Source organism: Psammomys obesus, unplaced genomic scaffold, assembly GCF_907164565.1.
Source record: "Psammomys obesus unplaced genomic scaffold, mPsaObe1.curated_primary_1811, whole genome shotgun sequence".
In the NCBI taxonomy this organism is placed as follows: domain Eukaryota; kingdom Metazoa; phylum Chordata; class Mammalia; order Rodentia; family Muridae; genus Psammomys; species Psammomys obesus.
The window spans coordinates 13,144,321-13,161,625 of NW_026596143.1; positions in this window are offsets into that span (position 1 = coordinate 13,144,321).

Here is a 17,305-nt window from a genome sequence, read left to right on the forward strand (position 1 = left end):
TATACTCTTCAATTTTTACCTCTGAAAAATGACATCTCATTTCCTAGTGGGATTGTCATGTGGAAAGGACTAGCCCTGTGTCCAGCAAGTCTGTCCCCTGAACATCTGTGAGCCCCACCCCAGCCCGAGCTAGTTTGGAATGCTGGGAGGGATGGACCAGAACCACCTCAGGTGATCTTGGGAATCAATGTCTACATATTTAGCTGGAAAATCTATTGCATTGAATTCATCCTTTTTTTTTTTTTAACCTCATCTTATACTCTAATGACCTACACAAATCTGGATCCCAAACTAAAGAATTCTGCCCTCCTCAGCTTATGAAATTTTGTGTTTCACTGACTTGATTGTTAGAGCCCAGCTCACCAGAATAACCTTCAGGCCTATGCCTATACCTAAGTGGTACAGGCATTTCTAAACTACCCACACTGGAAAGGCATCTTTGCTTGTCTCAAGTCCATTTCACCTGACTGAAAGATCCCTCTTCCCCCATAGCCACAGAGAGCCATTAAACCAACCATGTGTAAACTCCTGAAGCCCTGCTGGCCAGGGAGGAGAAATGAGACATTTGACTAAGCCAGCTCTTCACAGAGGAGACCCGGTAACTGCTCAGGGAAGGCAAGCAAGCGTGTTAGTCCGGGTCCTCCTGCCAGGGCTCCAGAGTTGTCTAGCTGAGAAACAAGCAGCAGGAGGGACACGGTGAAGGTCAATGGGGCCCCTCCCTCGCCCCCATGTATTTGAGCAGATAGAGCAGAAACCTTTGGAGGAATCTCGTTCTTGGAAAGCACTCTCTCTCCCAAGTTGGGATGCGCTTCCCTGTGACTCCCCTCAGCCCTTCTCTGGCTGTGCACTGCGAGTTCCACAGTGGAGTCTGTTCCTACTGAAGCGGCACCGGGACAACAGGAGCTTCAACCACGTGAGTGCTTTCTTCTCCCCAGTCCCTTCACAACCTCTCCTTGCCTGGGTCTAGACCCTCCACTTGCCAACTACCTGCCTGCCTTCCTGCTGCAGAGACTATAGCTTTCTATGATGGAATCCAAACACCATTCTGAGGCTGTGCCCCCCCACCCCGAAAAAAAAATGTTCCCAGGAACACCTAACCCAAGAGGCACGCTGGAAGAGAAGCTGTAGAACCAGCTGGGTGTTCTTACACTCAACTGCAATCTCTAAACACTCACACCAATGTTTCCTGATAGTGGTCTCCCGCAAGCAACTCCTCTGTCTCCCTTTTCAGCCCAATTCCATCCACCCACCCCCAGCCTATCTGGTCCCCAGAGCAAAGAGAATAAAAACAAAAATCTTCTGCAGTCATTACTTCATTTAGAACCCCCCTGGCTAAAGCAAAGCATCCTTTAGGAAGATAATTGATTAACCCCACGGTAAATCCCATAAGGCTGTGTACATATGATCTTGATTTCTTCCTTCTGTGAGACCCATGGCACAACCCCGTACTACCCCCACGGCATTTTTACATGATAGACATCTGTCGATCTCCCCGGCAAGTGAGTAGGAAAGGCAGGACAAAATAATAAATTGTCTTCAGGTACTTTTTAGCATGCGAATGATCAGAATCTATTCAACAGAAGCGTTTCGTGTGCGTGTGTGCGTGTGTGTGCGTGTGTGTAACACTCATGTTCATTTGGGAACTAACCACACTTAGAGGGGCCTGCGGAGACACTTCTGCAGCTGAGGGAGCACACTGTGGCGCAGTTGCTTTGTAAGTTTATAAGTTGGTGGAGGAGTCTGGGATCTGGTTTTTGGAAGTAGAGCCGACTTCTCTACTCAGTGGACCCAATAAGGATTTTTGGAAGGAGTTGGAAAGTAGGTGACATGACGGTCCCGAAGCCCACCACCTGCATCCTCTGTGGGGCCCCAGCTCCCACTCTTGAAGCCAGCACTCGGTGTTTCAACTCCCTGAAGTCCCATTGAGAGGCCACCGTGTGAAGGACTGTCCTCGCCAACCCCTGCTTACCCTCTAGGGTCCCTGCTTCTCCTGGCCATATGCCCATGGAAACTGAGTAGGATACAGGGGAGGAATCCAAGCCCCAGGACCCGATTACAATAGCCACGAAGCCTTGAGTAAATGAGCCAATAGCTCTGTGCCTCCAAGTTGTTACCTGTCAAATGCAATGATTTGTGGGTCACACCTGCGTGGCTATGGACCACAGGCTGGCCATGGGCCTGGGGGGGGGGGCATCTTCCGCTTCTCTCTTTGCCTTCCCAAACTCAGTATCCATTCTGACTGATGAGCCCTAACCTCTCCTTCACTTCTCCTCTCGACTCCTCCCCGCTCAACTCCCCTCCCCGCCTTTGGGCTTCCGTCTACTGTCCTCCACACTAGTCTAGTCCATTACCTGGCCACAGCCAGGACCCCTGTTGCACTTTTTTCTTTCCCTTAAGAAATTGTTACATTTTATTTATTTATTTGTTCGTTGATTTATTCATTATGTGCTATGTGTGGGTGGTGGGTGGGTGTGTCGCACTACACCTGTGGAGGTCAGAGCACTACTTGTGTGGACCAACATTCTCCTCCTACCATGCTGGTTCTGGGGATCAAACTCTTGCCATCGGGCTTGGTGGAAAGCACCTTTATCTCGTCAGCCATCTTGCAGGTCCCCCATTCCTCCCCCCCTATTTTTTGACACATGTCATTACATGTCCTAGGCTGGCCGTAAACTCTGGGCCATCCTCCTACCTCCGCCTCCAGGGGGCTGGGTTTACATCATCACTATAGATGCCATAAGATCTGGCTTTCTGTTTGCTGGGGACCCACTATTGCTCACTGTTGCTCTGATATCATTCAAACACCCCGAAGAGCCAAGTTAAGCCCTTGTGGATCCCATGGTTGCCTTAAATGTGTCTTCCTTCTGGGCCTTGAGCTGTCTGTTCTCATACCCTTCCTCTTGTAGTCACCCTTCCCTTCGTTCTCCACGGTCAACACCAAATCTGTCCTTACAGACACTCTGGGGCAACTCTCTTCTCAGGCTTCCTGAGAACCCCATCTTTCAACGCTCCCCCTCTTCTGAAATTCCGAAGCTGACCCCATCTGAATCCTGGACCACTGCATTTGGGTGACCGCCTTAGCTCTCCTTGAAGCCCTCCATATTTTAGGAGCTTCCAGTGCAGGCAACCTCAAAGCTGCACCTCCATGGGCCTTCTCTATCCCAGGATGCTCAGCAATTGTTTATCAGTTAAAAAAAAAAAAAAAGAGTGAGGAGAGGAGGCAAGGAATCAGGGATGTTACAGAAGCCTGGGTGAGTGACAGGTAGGGAAGTCCCAGCAAATCCCTGTGTGTTGTCCCGGAGCCCTGAAAGGACTGCCTGGACAGGAAGCTTACTAAAATGGGGTGTTCTGAAGACAGACCCCACCTACGTCAGTTGTCAGGGATGGCTGTGAGCCCAGTGCTGCTAAACAAACAAACAAACAAACAAACACACACAATTAGCTTCAATAAGCAAAACTACAACCTAAGGCTGGCCCAGGCATTGCTTGCTCTGGGGACATGCTGTATGCTGAAAAGCTGGTCACCAAGTCCCCACACCACAAACGGCTGAAGTAGAGAGCAGTGCTCAGGTCAGTTAGCTTAACCCTCGAGCCCCTATTAAATGTCACTCCCTGTCCCGTGCATCCAGTGCAATCTGCTAACACAACTCAGTGCTCCACACCGGGAACTTGAGTGGCACACGCCCAGCGCTCTGCTTCCTACAGAGAGAAAACAGGAATGTTGATCATGAAGTGAGTTCTCAAAAATCGAAATAAAAAAATCCCGACGGAGAGTGAGAATCCAACCTCTGTTCCTGTTCATCGCCCCACCAGGAGCCGCTGGAGAGAGACGGGGCTCTGCCAGAAGGCTGTCTGTATGGGAGAGCACAGACAGGGAATTAAGATGGCGTGATGCAAGCTTTCCTTAGTAAATTGTCCAATGGGGAGGGGGAACAAATAAACCATAACTTGACACATTCTCAAATTCTCCACACACATGCATGCAGAGTGGTCATGTACTTTTAAAAACTGTATAATTTATTTAGGGCAACAGATCCCAAACAGAGAGAGAACCAGCTGTTGGAAAAGGTTGTAGCTAGAAGGGACCAGAGGAGGGAAAGCATTTATCCTGGCGCAAGAAACAGGTTGTAGAGAGCAGGTGACATCCCGAGGGAATGTTTGCTGCTTATGGGCAAGGACCGGTGCCCCAGCACCATAGGAGTGGCAAAGCCTTCCCTGGGTGCAGCTCGGAGGCACGGGAAAGCCTCCTCGGGTCCCAGTGTAAATGTTGACAGTGCATGCAGGGAATGTCACCCGTGCTCCTCCCCCGTGTTTACAGCCTGAAGACTGCTCCCCTGTAGAGACCGTTCCTGGTGAGATTAGCCAGCCCTGCCTCCTTGATCAGCTGTATACAACAGCCCTGCCTCCCTGTTCGGCTGTATATAATGAAGGCACTGTGCTTCCTGGTGCCACGGCTTCTCCCTCCGAGAGCCCAGCCCACCCGACTCCACCTTTTCTACATCTCCACAGTTCTCTTTTCTTCATTCTTGTCTCAACCTCTTGTCAGGGTTCCAGGACCCAAGCCACGCGGAGCCATGGCACAGGTGACCTAGAGGCTGGCACCAGTTTGTTGGTGATTCTGCCCAAAGCTTAAGGGAGCTGGATTGGCAACTACATGACAGCTGATAACCCTGAACGGCAATTTGCTCACACTGGACAACGAAAAGACCAGCGGCCATTGTCTCTTCAACTCTGTGCCTCTCCGGGTCCATATCAGAAGGCAGAATGCCGTATACTGACTCTGACATACAAAAACCGCAGCTCCTACCTGACCACGTAATCAGGGAGGATAAGGTGGAATAGGATAAGGAGGATAACGGGGAATAGGTGCTACCACATTGCTGTCTGAGAAGAGAACTAGCATTAGTATATGGACTTTGACGGTTCCTAGGGTCAGGACTGTCATGGTAGACGGGCACGTCACAAGCCCCAGCCACAGCATGGCTTAGGCAGGTGAGGCTGAGCTTGGGAGGCAGAAGGAAGGGTAACCATGAGGACCCTGAAGAGGTTACACAGCACACCCACAAAGATGTCCTGCCTTCCTCAGGGGACTTCTGACACAGTGCTCTTGCACGGGTGACTGGTCAGCCTTCCCAGTCTGGACGACAGATGATTCAAGATCCCTTCCCTCCTGTTTCTCTGGCTGCCATTTACCAGGACATCGCTTCTAACTAACCTGCCATTCAGGTGTTGGGAATGGGACAGAATTTGTTTATCAGAGACCGCAGCGGAGCAAGAATAGCAAAGAACACAAAGCCTGGGAAATCCGATTCTTTGCTGTTGACATACTGATGTGAACACCCAATCCAAGCCAGTCACACTGTCAGTAAGCCAGACCCAGACTTACAACCCTCCTACTACGCCTCAAAATCAAGCTTGTGGGACCAGAGCCCAGACCCAGGCCCTTGTGCAAGCACCAGACACCGTTCACCTTAGCTCATCACACGCCCTGTCTGCAGCGAGACTGTTTTCTTCTGTCACACATACATGTGGCCAGCAGATGAGTTAGACATTTAGCCACCCCACAGTGAGAGGACTCAGTTGTATTGTTCCCCGTTTGGAGACTTCAGCAGTTCTCACCTGGACACCGGCACTATTGTCCTAGCTGGTGCTTACTCTCACGGCCCTTCATCCCCTGCCAAACCGAGCTTCCTGAAGCACAAAACAGCCTGACGCTGCCCTACTCAGAATCCTTGCTGGCTTGCTGAACGCCTGCAGAGACGTTCAGGAATATGCACTGTAGCCTCTGACTATCTCTTCATCCTCCTCTCTTGCCACTCACCTGTGCCCCACACCGCAAACTCAGCCTCCTGAGCTGCCTCTATGAGCCCCACACAGTCCATGCCTCTTGCGTTCTGTGAGACCCTATGGATTCTCCGAGCCTATGCCAAGCTCCCACCTCCCCAGAAGGTTTACTGGTGAGCACCCTACCCCAAATCAAATCTTCTCATCTCAACTCCTGCTACGCTACATCTAGTTCACTAATGCAACATTCACCAGTTGTTGGGGATCAGGGACTATGTTAGTTGCTGTTGCTTCTAACTCAATAAAATCCTATTGGAAGGCATATTGAAAGTAGGAAGGACTTTCCATTTTTCTTAGAATGGTGCAAGTTATTGATGCAAAGGACTTATGATCCCAAATATAAAACAGTCTATCCAACGTTTCCTGGAATGCATGGCACTGTTCTAGCATATACTTTCTTTTCTAGCTATCCAAGGGTAATCAATGTAGCCTGCCACTAACAGGTGAGGACCAAGGGGTGCGGAAGTGGTCATTTCTAGTCTAAGGGTAATATTTGGAAAGTAGCAGATCAAAGATCCAAACCTAGGAGTTCTGGATGCAGAGATCACCAGTGGGACCATCTGCTGACTAGGGGTTCTGCATCTCACAGCCAGCATATTGAGGCTGCCAAGAGACACACACAAACCACAGCTTTCAGCATGCCCAGGGTGTAAGCGAAGAAGACACACCCCTGAATACTGTTCTGGAAACTGAGAAGACCGGCTTAGTTGTACCCTGCCAAGGGGCAAGGCCAGCGGCTAGCCATGCAGCCCTCATGGTTCCTATGGAAAGCGAGAGTAGCAGCCTCCACATCCCATTAAGGCACGGGAGTGGGACAGGTACGGAAGTACACGCCTGTGATTCCAGATCTTCAGAGATTGAGACAGGAGGATTGCCCTGAGTTTGAGGCCAACCTAAGCTACGTAATGAGACCTTGCCCCCCAAAAAAGATGCAAGATTAAGGAAGGTAGAGTGATTGCTTTAAGTACAACTAGAGCCAAGCATAGAGGCTTACTCCTGCTACATCTGCACTTGGGAAGCTAAGGCAGGAAGACTAAGGCCAGCCTGGATAAGGCAGTGAGCTCCAGGCCAACCTGGTCTAGAGCAAACACCTGTCAGGGGCACACAACAAATAAACACAGAACCACACTCTAAGCTCCCCAATCAACCAACCAAACAAAAACATAAAATGAAAAAAAAAAAGACCCTAAACAACAACAACAACAAAAAAGGAAGTGAAAAGCAAAAGCAAAACTAACTGCATCATTTCCATACCCAGCATTTGAAAGGCCAGAGTTGGGGCAGCAAGCCCAGTACATTCCTGGGCTGATCCATGGCCACCGAGACCTGTGCATGAGAAGGTATTCAGAAGTCATGCAAGTTCTCACTGACCTTCGGTTTCCTTCAACACCCCCATCAGCTCACACGCTCTGCGATGTGATGGACCTGACTGCTAAAACTGAAGATTTTAAGATGAAAGAGTACCCAGAAAAGACTCTAGAGCTCAGGACCACTGTCCTAAGGTGGGAAGGAAGATGTCTGCCCTCTTCCCCACCCAGCTCCCCGTCTACCAAGTGCTCTGCATGCTTCCACTCTGCTTTTACCTCATCGCCTAAGAATCCCACCGAAAATTGGTTCCTTGCAAAGTACAACTCAACATTCTTTTAGAAAAGCTGACATGTATGTAATTAATAGAATTCTTTTAGAGACAGCTTAAGGAAAAGTCTCCCGTGCCTGGTCCCTTGGATTCCATTGCAGGTGTGGCAAAGGTGTCTCGGGACTTGGAATTCCTCTGGCACCTTCAAATCACACTAGGGGGACCAGTGCTAGATGCTACGCAGACATCCCATGAAAGGGTCCTGCCGCTTTCAAGAAAAAAGTGCTCGTGCCCACCTAGAAACAGTCCATACCAGCAAGCATAGCAACTATCTGTCAACCATCAATCACCGAGCTCCGCAGAACTCAGGACCAGGGCTTCTAGAGGGACTAGCTTCTTGAAGGATATGGAAGACAGATGCCCCCTCTTCCAAAACATTGCTTTGTATCCTTCTTTGGGAGAGGACAAGGCTGTTTCCTGGCCAAGGTCATCCTCGGAGAAGGGCTTGAGACATTTTCTACTGTCTTCCATAGCCACAAAAAGACAGGAAGCTTCTCTATAAAGAGAGTGAGCCTTAGGGAGAGAAGAATGGAGGTGGAGGCCGTTTACTTGTTCAGTTTCTCCCTCGTTTCTACTGGTACCATGCTGCCTCCATTCCTGGACCCTTCCCACTGCATGTAAATGTACTTAGTAGGTTGGCCGGGTCCATTAGCAGCAGGATCATTTCCTCCCTGTGTGGATACAGGAAATTCAGCACCTGTGGCAAGCTAGGAGGATGATGGTGGCTAGGGGTACATGGTGGGGGGGGGCTGGGGTCAAAGCAATTCTCCCTCTAATAAGCTCTTCAATCCATTGTCCCTGCCTGTCTAAGAATGACAACCCAAGCTTGCCAGAAGCAGTACAAGTAGGCTACAGGCCAGGCCAGAGGTGCCTGGATTCCAAGCTGGCTCAGACACGAGGCCTTTAAGCTGTGACCACCTAGTTTCACTTAGACCTGCCTGGAGCTTCATTGTCCAAATTGGCAGGCAGATGGACCCTGCCAGTCAGTGCTCACAACTTGACTTAGTAAGTAAGGAATGAGAGCTCACACTCACTCATTCACTGCTTTTAAATTAACTCACTTGAAAAAAATATTTTCAACCTGATGTTGAGGACCTCCTTGGATGCCGGGGGAAGTGAGAGGAAATGACTCAAAGATGAGTCAGTCTAGAAGGCTGCCCTCCCCCAGCTCTGCTTGAAGGAGCAATGACACAGATGTAAATAAGCCTGGAAGTGTGGGAAAGAGAAGAGCTGTCTCCTGTAAGGTGAAATTTAAGATCCAAGTGCAGAGCACACCGGGGAGAGACCCACAGAGGGGCAGAGTTAGTTGCAACTATAGACTTACCCATCCAATTGGTAAAATGTGATCAGTCAGTAGGTGCTTTGCCAATGCCTTAAGGTTTGTTCAGTCATTGGTATCACCAAGATATATGAGTGCTTATATGTGCCAGGCACTAAAGGTCAAGGATAAGGCAGGGAAAACAGCTCCACAGATCCCACCACATGGGGTATGTGAACCCCAGTGAAAATGGCCAGTGCCAGATTCCTGTGAAGATGCTGGGGTGGGACTGAGGAGGGAGGCTGGATGGCAGGACCAGGGGTCCAGTTTGAGAGAAGCCAGGCTCAGAAGGTGAAGCCACCGAGGACTGGAAATGACAGGATGAGGCCTACCTCTCCACAAGCGCCATGACTCTACATAAAGAGTAGGGACAGGAGAGGGAATGGGAGGGGAGGTTCAAGTACAGTGCATTAAGCAGGCAGAGGGTCCTCTTCATCCCCAGAACAAAAGGGAGAAAAGAAAAAGAGCAAGAAGCAAAGAAAGATGGGTGGGAAGGTAGCACTAGGAAGAGGGCCACCTGGAGGAATACCACTGCCTCTTCTAAAAACAAAGCAAGACAGACATCCTCAGAGCCCACAGCCAGACAGTATGCAGACAGTGAGAGCCCTAAGTGAGAGGTCGCCATCAAATCCCCACCCCCACCCCCACCGGGACTCAGGAAATGCTATGGAAGAAGAGCAGAAAGAGTGTAGGCCAGAGGGAAGGAGGGCACCAAGAAATGGTGCTCTAAATGGACATGATTGACGCTCACATGAACTCACAGAGGCTGAGGCAGCACGCACTGGGCCTGCACAGGTCTGCACCAGCTCCTCTGCATATACTGGCTTCCAGTTTAGTGTTATGGGATTCCTGAGTGTGTGACCAAGTGGGTTTCTGATTCTTAGGCCTTTTCTTGGGCTCTTTTCTTTATGCTTGTTTTGTTCAATTCCAAAGTGTTATTTTATATTATATCATACCATACCATATCATATCATATCATATCATCATATCATATATTATATCATATTATAGTCTCCTAGAAGCCCATTTGTTTTCTAATGAGAGACAGAAAGGGAGTGGAGCCAGAAGGGAGGGGAGGTGGGGAGAAACTGGAAGGAGTAGAGGGAGGAGAAACTATAATCAGGAAATATTATGTGAGACAAAAATCTATTGTCAATAAAAGAGAACAAATTTATAGGAAAATAAATAAATAAGATTAAAAGAAGCGAGGCCTTGGCTCCCTCCGAGCAGCTTGGCTTCCCAGCACTGACACCCTGAGCGGTCTGGATGGCTGGCACGCAGAGCCGCAGTCTCCTTTCCCTCTTAGCAGCTGGGATTACAAATGACCATACTGCAAACACGCTGTGTTTCCACGGGAGCTTCTGCCTCCCTTCCCATCGTGCCAAGGGAAAGTTTCGCACAGTGAGCACCCACGGCCTGCCTTGTTTTGTCTTTTCATGGGAGAGAGAGATGCCACACGTCACTCTGTCGGCTGCTGGCACTGCCTGTTCCACAGGAAAAGGCCAAGAGCTGACGGATTAAGGTCTGATTCCTGGAGTTTGGTTTCAAAGGCACCAGGAAATAAAGGCACACGAGGTAGGTGTAAACGCTATTAGTTTCAGGACCCAAACTGACCCAAACTTGTCTTCCTGGGGTAAAAGACAGACTCTCATAATGACACAGATACGCAAAGCTTGTATCTTCTGCACCTGTGCCCCAGTCCCTCCTTCCACCTCTCCTCTAACCTCACCCTCCTTAGCTCTTCATTCTGTTGCTGCTGCCCTCCCCCATCGTAGCCACACCGACCTTAGCACCTTTGTAGGTGCTGTTGACCCCAGCTCTCCCTCCGGAAGTAGAGTGGGCTCTCTCCCTGAGCTGCATCATTAAGTCTTTTCTCGGTGGCACATTGCTGGGTCTCCTGAGTGCCCGTGAGCCCGCAGAACTCCCCACACCTTATTCCCCTTGTCTGCTCCCCCTTCGCAAATTCTCACCATTTCTCCTCTTTTTGCCGTCCTGTGGATGGAACCCAGGTTTCCTCCATGCTAGGCAGGCACACTACTCCTAGCTCCAAGCCCACCACACTCTTTTAATAGGTGTGAAATTTTCTCCTTCACAGGCATTAAGCCTCCACCACTCAGCTGGGCCTCCAACTCTTGGGGGGGGGTCCCTCTCTCCTCTCTGCTTTGTTCCTACCACCCAGGACTTCACCTGACACTTAGTAAATGTCATGATGGCTGTCGACCAGCCCCCGAAAAGGAAGGCTTTCCGTGTCCTTTAGAGAACACTCTGTTAGGTTTATCTCATTTTTGAGATAATCACAAAAACCCTGCCTTTCTAAGAGTGTTTCATTTAGGTTAACCTTAAAACAAACAAACAAACAAAACAACCAACCAACCAAAAAGCAGCTAGTTTTGTAGAGAAGCTGACAGGTCATTTCTGGAGTGAGAGGTGCCAGTTTGTATTACCTATCCCCCAGAGCTACACTGGTCTCTGCTCCCTCTCTCCTCCTCCTCCCTTCCCCTCTCCCTCTCCCTTCTCCTTTTCTCTCTTCCTCTTCTTCTCCTTCTCCCTCTCCATCTTCTCCTTCTTCCTCCCTTTCCCTCTCCCTCTCCCTTCTCCTTTTCTCTCTCCCTCCTCTTCACCTTCTCCCTCTCCATCTTCTCCTTCCTCCCTTTCCCTCTCCTTCTTCCTTCCCTCTCTCTCCCCGCTCTCTTTGTCCCTCTCCCAGCAGACCTCTTTCCCTTGGGTGAGGAGCAGACATTCATAATCTACCATTTGAAGAACCCAGAAGGTATGTCCATGAGGTTCCTGGCTTTGAGGAAAACAAGCAAGCCCCTTTTCAAAATGAGGGCGAGAGCCCTCTGGCAGAGTAACCTCTCTCTGGGTACTTTTAATTCTCTACTGCTCACCACTGGCAAGTGGCTCCGAGGTCAGGAAAGCCACTAGAATCTCTGTGGGTTTGCTCTGTGATGCATCCTCAAACCATGACGCCTAACCCCCGAAGCAGAACATAAATCAGAGATTCCAGACGGAACTCAATTCTGCAGCAAGTGAAATGTAAGGAGTGAAACGTAAGGAGTGAAATAATTGAGGCAGGGGCAGAGGACAACCTGCCTGTCTCCTGCCACCTTCAGCAGCAAGTCCTTTGGGGAGGGTGAGGTTTCCTCTGCATGCCAGGGGCTAGTGCCCTCACCCACCAAGGGTGGTGACAGCCTTGGGGCTCACCTGCTCAGACACCTGCCCCTCATCACCCTCCACAGCTCCCAAGTACTTACTTTACAGAAGCCCATCTTGTAGATGGAACCGGGACCCAGCCAGGTGGGCGGACGGGCTGTCAGAGCAGCAGGAACCCGCCGCCTCTGCTCTACAACCAGAAGAGGCCTTATCGGGGACCAAAGAGCAGGGCGGCACCCGCGTGTGGCCCTCAGATTGTAGGAGGGCCATGGCCTTGGCGCGGAACTTGTGCCTCTACTGCATGCCTCCTAAGAAGTTGGGGTGTGGGGTACCCTCTCATGGCTGGCTCTACAAAGGACACCTGGACTCTGAGGGTTTTGTTTTTTTTTTCTAGTTTTTACTTTCACTGGTGTCTTTATATTGCTTTATTGTCTTTAATGGCTGATGGATAGGGAACCGGGATGCAATCTTAATAAACAAGGTCCCAACTCATCCTGTTTCTGGAAACAATGGGTGAATCACCAGAAGACAACGGCTTTGAAAAGGAAAGGGGTTGTATGGGAACCAGACCCAGCTGTCTCGGTCTGCTTCAGGACACTCTCAAGCAATCCTGGCAGCAGAAGGACTTTTTTTCTTTTCTTTTCAATACCTGTCCAATCCAACAATGAGGTGATGTGGCAGCCGCCCAGAGGGGCTAACCAGTGAGAACACTGCACCCCAGAATAGCGTTGGCAGCTGGCAGAGGGAATGGCTGACCTGGAGGAACTGAGCTTGGGTTTGGGTTCATAGACCACCTTGCCATTTGTGTATCCTAAGGGGCTCCTGGGGTCCATTCCCAGAGGTACAATGATTTGTGTTGCCTGTCCCTCTCTTCCTGACAAGGGTCTCTCCATCCTTCCTCATGACTTGACGGAAGCTGGGCCAGATCCCCTGGCTGGGCAGCCATCTGGCTCCACAGCTTTGCTGCAGAACCAAACAGGCCCTGCTGGGAGGGTTCAGCTGCCACGGAAAATGCCCCAGACAGCTACAAAATGACCTTCTACTTTTCTCAATAGTTGAAGAACCCCCCCACTGGAGTCCCCGGCCTCCTCTGCAATCCAACACTAACAGGTAGGGGAGGGCTAACCTGATTGCAGCCACTAGTAGGACTAAAAGTGACCAGCATGCTCCCAGTGGCGCACACCCTTAGGCGTCTTTTGAAACACTGGACTCAAAACTGACATTTTTCCTCCTTCCTTCCCATCTAAAACACAGAAAAGGAGCAGCATTTCAGACATAGTAACTGGTCTGCCATAGCCACAGACATGGGGCTAGGTTAGATCATGACAGGCAGGGGAATGGCTTTGGAAAAACAGAGAGCTTGTTGGTGGTAAGGCTTCAAAAAAGTATTTCTGGGACTAGCCCATGGCTGTCACCAGTAAAGAAGGATATGATCAAGTAACTGTCACTGTCCATGGAAGGGCAATGTTTCCCTTTTGGAGGTTTTCAGACTTTAAGAAGAAGTATTGCATATAAGTAGATATTTACCAGCTCTGTCTGGGTCCTCCTGTGGTGCTTTGGGTGACCGGACAGTCCCTCACAGGTCTCTGAAGCCTAGGACTCAGGTTGACCGCCATCTCTGGGAGCTGGGTCACCTCGGAGTTAACTCCAGATCTGCCCTTCCCCCAAGAAGGGGCTTATATCCTCTGGGAGAAAGGCCAGCTACCCTCAGGGGCAAACCAAGTGCCCAGGCTAGAGAGAGCTGGGCTAGGGCACACAGCCTGTTCAGGAGCAGCCCCAGCAGAGCACTCCAGGCCTCCGGTGACACCTAGAAGCGGCTCCCTGGTGACAACCCTGTACTGTGAGCAGGAGTGCTGTTCATCGCGCCTCTGTTATGGGACCGTCCCCATATGACTCTGCCGTATGACATCCCTTTCCCGTTGATTTCTGCGGTGGAACCTCAGGATCCATCACAATGCTTGGAGCTGGGGGCCAGGTTGCCGCTCCTCTCCTGAACCCTGAGACGGCAGCATTATCGTAAAGGGTGGCTCCCCACACTTCATGTGCTAAGTGCAGTATGACGTCCCCACAGTGTGGGTCGGTACCTGTAGCTCCTGTCGCATGTCCTACTGTTCCCTCCGCATACAGGCATTCCTCAGTATCGTCAGAGTGGTTCCAGGATCTGTGGATACCAAACTCTGAGGTGCTTGAGCCCCTCTCACAGCAGGGACTCAATCTCAATATCTAATACAATGTAAAAACCACGATGGCAGCTGCTATGCTGTTTCTCAGTTTGTATGATTTTTACTGCCTTTTCTTCTAACCAATTGCCTGTCTTCAACTGGTAGTTGTTTGAACTGATGGATGTGGAATCCAAGGAGGTGGAAGGTCAAGGGTATGTTCTTCATCTGTCCATGTTTTACAAGGCCTTTTGAGACTTTGACAAGATTCTCTGGGCATGTCCTAACACAAAATAATATATTATTAATAGATAATTATTAATACAGCATTTCAATATCTGTTACATAATATACTTATTCTACAATGTAATATATTAATAATTATATTAATGCACATTAATAATTCTAAAACATGATTTATATAAGTAATGTATGTAATTTCTGCTCATCAGTACATATACCTTTCAAGAGCCAACTGAAGATGCTTGTTATGCCTGCCTTCAGGCAACTGAAAACCAAAATGTCAAATATCGTAGCTAGGGGTGGACCAGCATTCTATGGCTGAAGACCACACCCCCAGCACACACACATACTTTGGGCTGGCTGCAAGCCATTATATAAGCCACTATGTCCAGAAGTCCAGAGAGATGTCTCCATGGTAAAACCAGGTTTTACATTTCCGGCATTGATACAGAAAATAAGCAGAAGTTCTAGGGCTACCCCCCCCCCCAGGAGCAGCCTCAGGGTCAAGGGTCATGGTCTCTGCGGCATTCTCCTTCTGTGAACCTGGTCATACTTGTTTACTACGGCAGTCTGTGGCACTTAGGGGATGCATTATGTTATGATGGCGCGTGTATGTCTTCTTTATTGAAAGCGAAGTCTTTGGGGGCAGAGAGTGTAAGATATTCGTCAGTAGCCTGCGGCTTTAAACATAATAGATGCCCAGGAATTACTGCCAAGTGGGGCATGGATGCATACATGCACGAAGGGATGAATGATTTCTTCCAATAAACAACTGTTGAGAATTATAAAGGAAATGAGTTTTGTGGACATCACTAATTTCTGGTGAACCCATGGTAGCTGCCAGAACACATTGTTTTTCCCCCTAATTGGAAAGAAACCATCTGTTTAATAATAATTCTTTTTTTTTTTTTTTGAGGAATTTGGCCTTGTTTTCTTGAAAAGCAGGACATCTACCTTTCCCTCATTGTGTTGTAACCACAATTCCCAAGACTATCATTGTGACTACATGCACAAGACTACCCAGTGGCAGAAATGACACCACTCTCTGACATAGGACCTGGGTTCTCTTGAAAGTTGGGTACTGAGCTGGGCTTGGTGGTGCCTCCCAGCACTCTGAGAGGCAGAGCAGGCAGATCTCTGTGAATTGAAGGCCAGCCTGGTCTACAAAGGGAGTCCAGGGCAGCCAAGGCTACACAGAGAAACTCTGTCCTGAAAAACAAAACAAAACAACAAAACAAAAATTGTGTACTGGTAGCTTATTGGCAACAAGGCAGATTTTCATGGCATTTAAACTTCATCCCCACCTAACTCAGGGTAGACAAGCACCCTGCCGCACAGCCAGCTCTAGTACCTAAACTGTTGAAATTTCATATTCCTCTCAAAAGAAATATCTTTGAGCATGCATCAACAGATGCTCACTTGCTTATTTACAAACCATATACAAGTATTATTGTGCCAATACATTATGTGCGTCGTAAAACACATGGCAAAATGGAAAAATTTTAAAGATGAGATGTTTTCAACCTAGAAATAGAAACTCTAGACCCTTCTTGAACCTTCCTTGCACTTCTCAGAGATGCTCGGATCCCGTGTTGGAAGGCACAAGACCGGGGCTTACAGTGACGGTGGCGAGCCAACGCCCTGGAGGCCAGGGCTCATGGGATGCAGACCTACTATCTGCCATCTTTCACCTTCCTCACTAGTGAGTGCTGTGGTCCTAAGGTTGAGATCCAAAGTTATAGCTGATGCCCACACTTTGTTAGGGATGTCAACAGAGAGCAATTTGGGTGTGACCCCAAGTGTCTCACAGACTGACAGGGGGGAAGGGGAAATCCCACACTTTGCCTTATCCAGGGCAAGTGGCTGAGCAACCCTGAGCCACCCCGACTCTGTGAAGCAGGAAAACCAAGGCCGCGTCACACTCCTCTAAGAAACAAGCGAAGCAGCACAGAAGTGTGTGCAGCAGGGGCACTGGGACCCTTCCACGGCATCACGTGTCTCCCACATAGCACACGAACCTTGTGGTTTGGGGACGGTATGGGAAATACAGTCTACAAAGCTGCTCAGAGCTCGGTAAGGGTCTCCATATTGATGCATGGGAGCACGGCCCTTCCACCCTAAAGAAATAGTTGCTTAGAAGGGACAATCTAGGGGAGAGAAGTGGCTGTTAGAGATAAGGAAGGGCGCAGGACGGAACAAGCAACAGAAGTAAGATAGCGCCCAAACTTAGGCAAGGAACACTCACATTCACTCAGCTCTCTTCTCCTCTGTCTCTTCTCGTCTGAAGCAGTCTAGACAGATATTACTTTTCATGTAATGTGTAGATATTTAAATAGCTTATACAAATTAACACATGTGTGAAAAGGTGAAGGCGAGTTCAGCTCAAGAACAGAACACCAGGAACACTGGCAAATCGCCTCCTGCCTTCTCCTCCTCCTCACCCTCAGCCTGTGCTCATCCGAGCTCACACCACACATTTTTATAGATTCCTAGGACTTACAGCTGCATCCCTGAACAGGGCATAGTATCAATTCAGTGTTTTCACGCTTGAAACAGTGCGTGGCTGCCATCACCGCTACCTTGGTCCATGACTAGCTCACACAGTGGGGTCTTGTAAAGTGCCTGGGAAGATGTCGGCACAAACCACATGGAGAATTATTTCTCTCTGGGTTCTGGATGCTCTCTTCTCCTCACACCTGTGGGGACTATTCCACAGGCAACCTTCTGCTCTGTTTCTAGGCGGCGCAACAATAAACACAGTGACCAGGGGTGGGGGCAGGGCATGACTGTTTTCCACATGAAGATGCGTTATACAGCCAGAGAAGGCAGGCTGGGTGAAGGAGCCCAGCCCGAGCCCATGAGAGCTGTTCGGATTTGGCCTACTCACCATGCTTCTGCTCAGTAGACTAGGTCAATGAAAGTGCTTTTATGAGCACAACTAACTGATGTTCC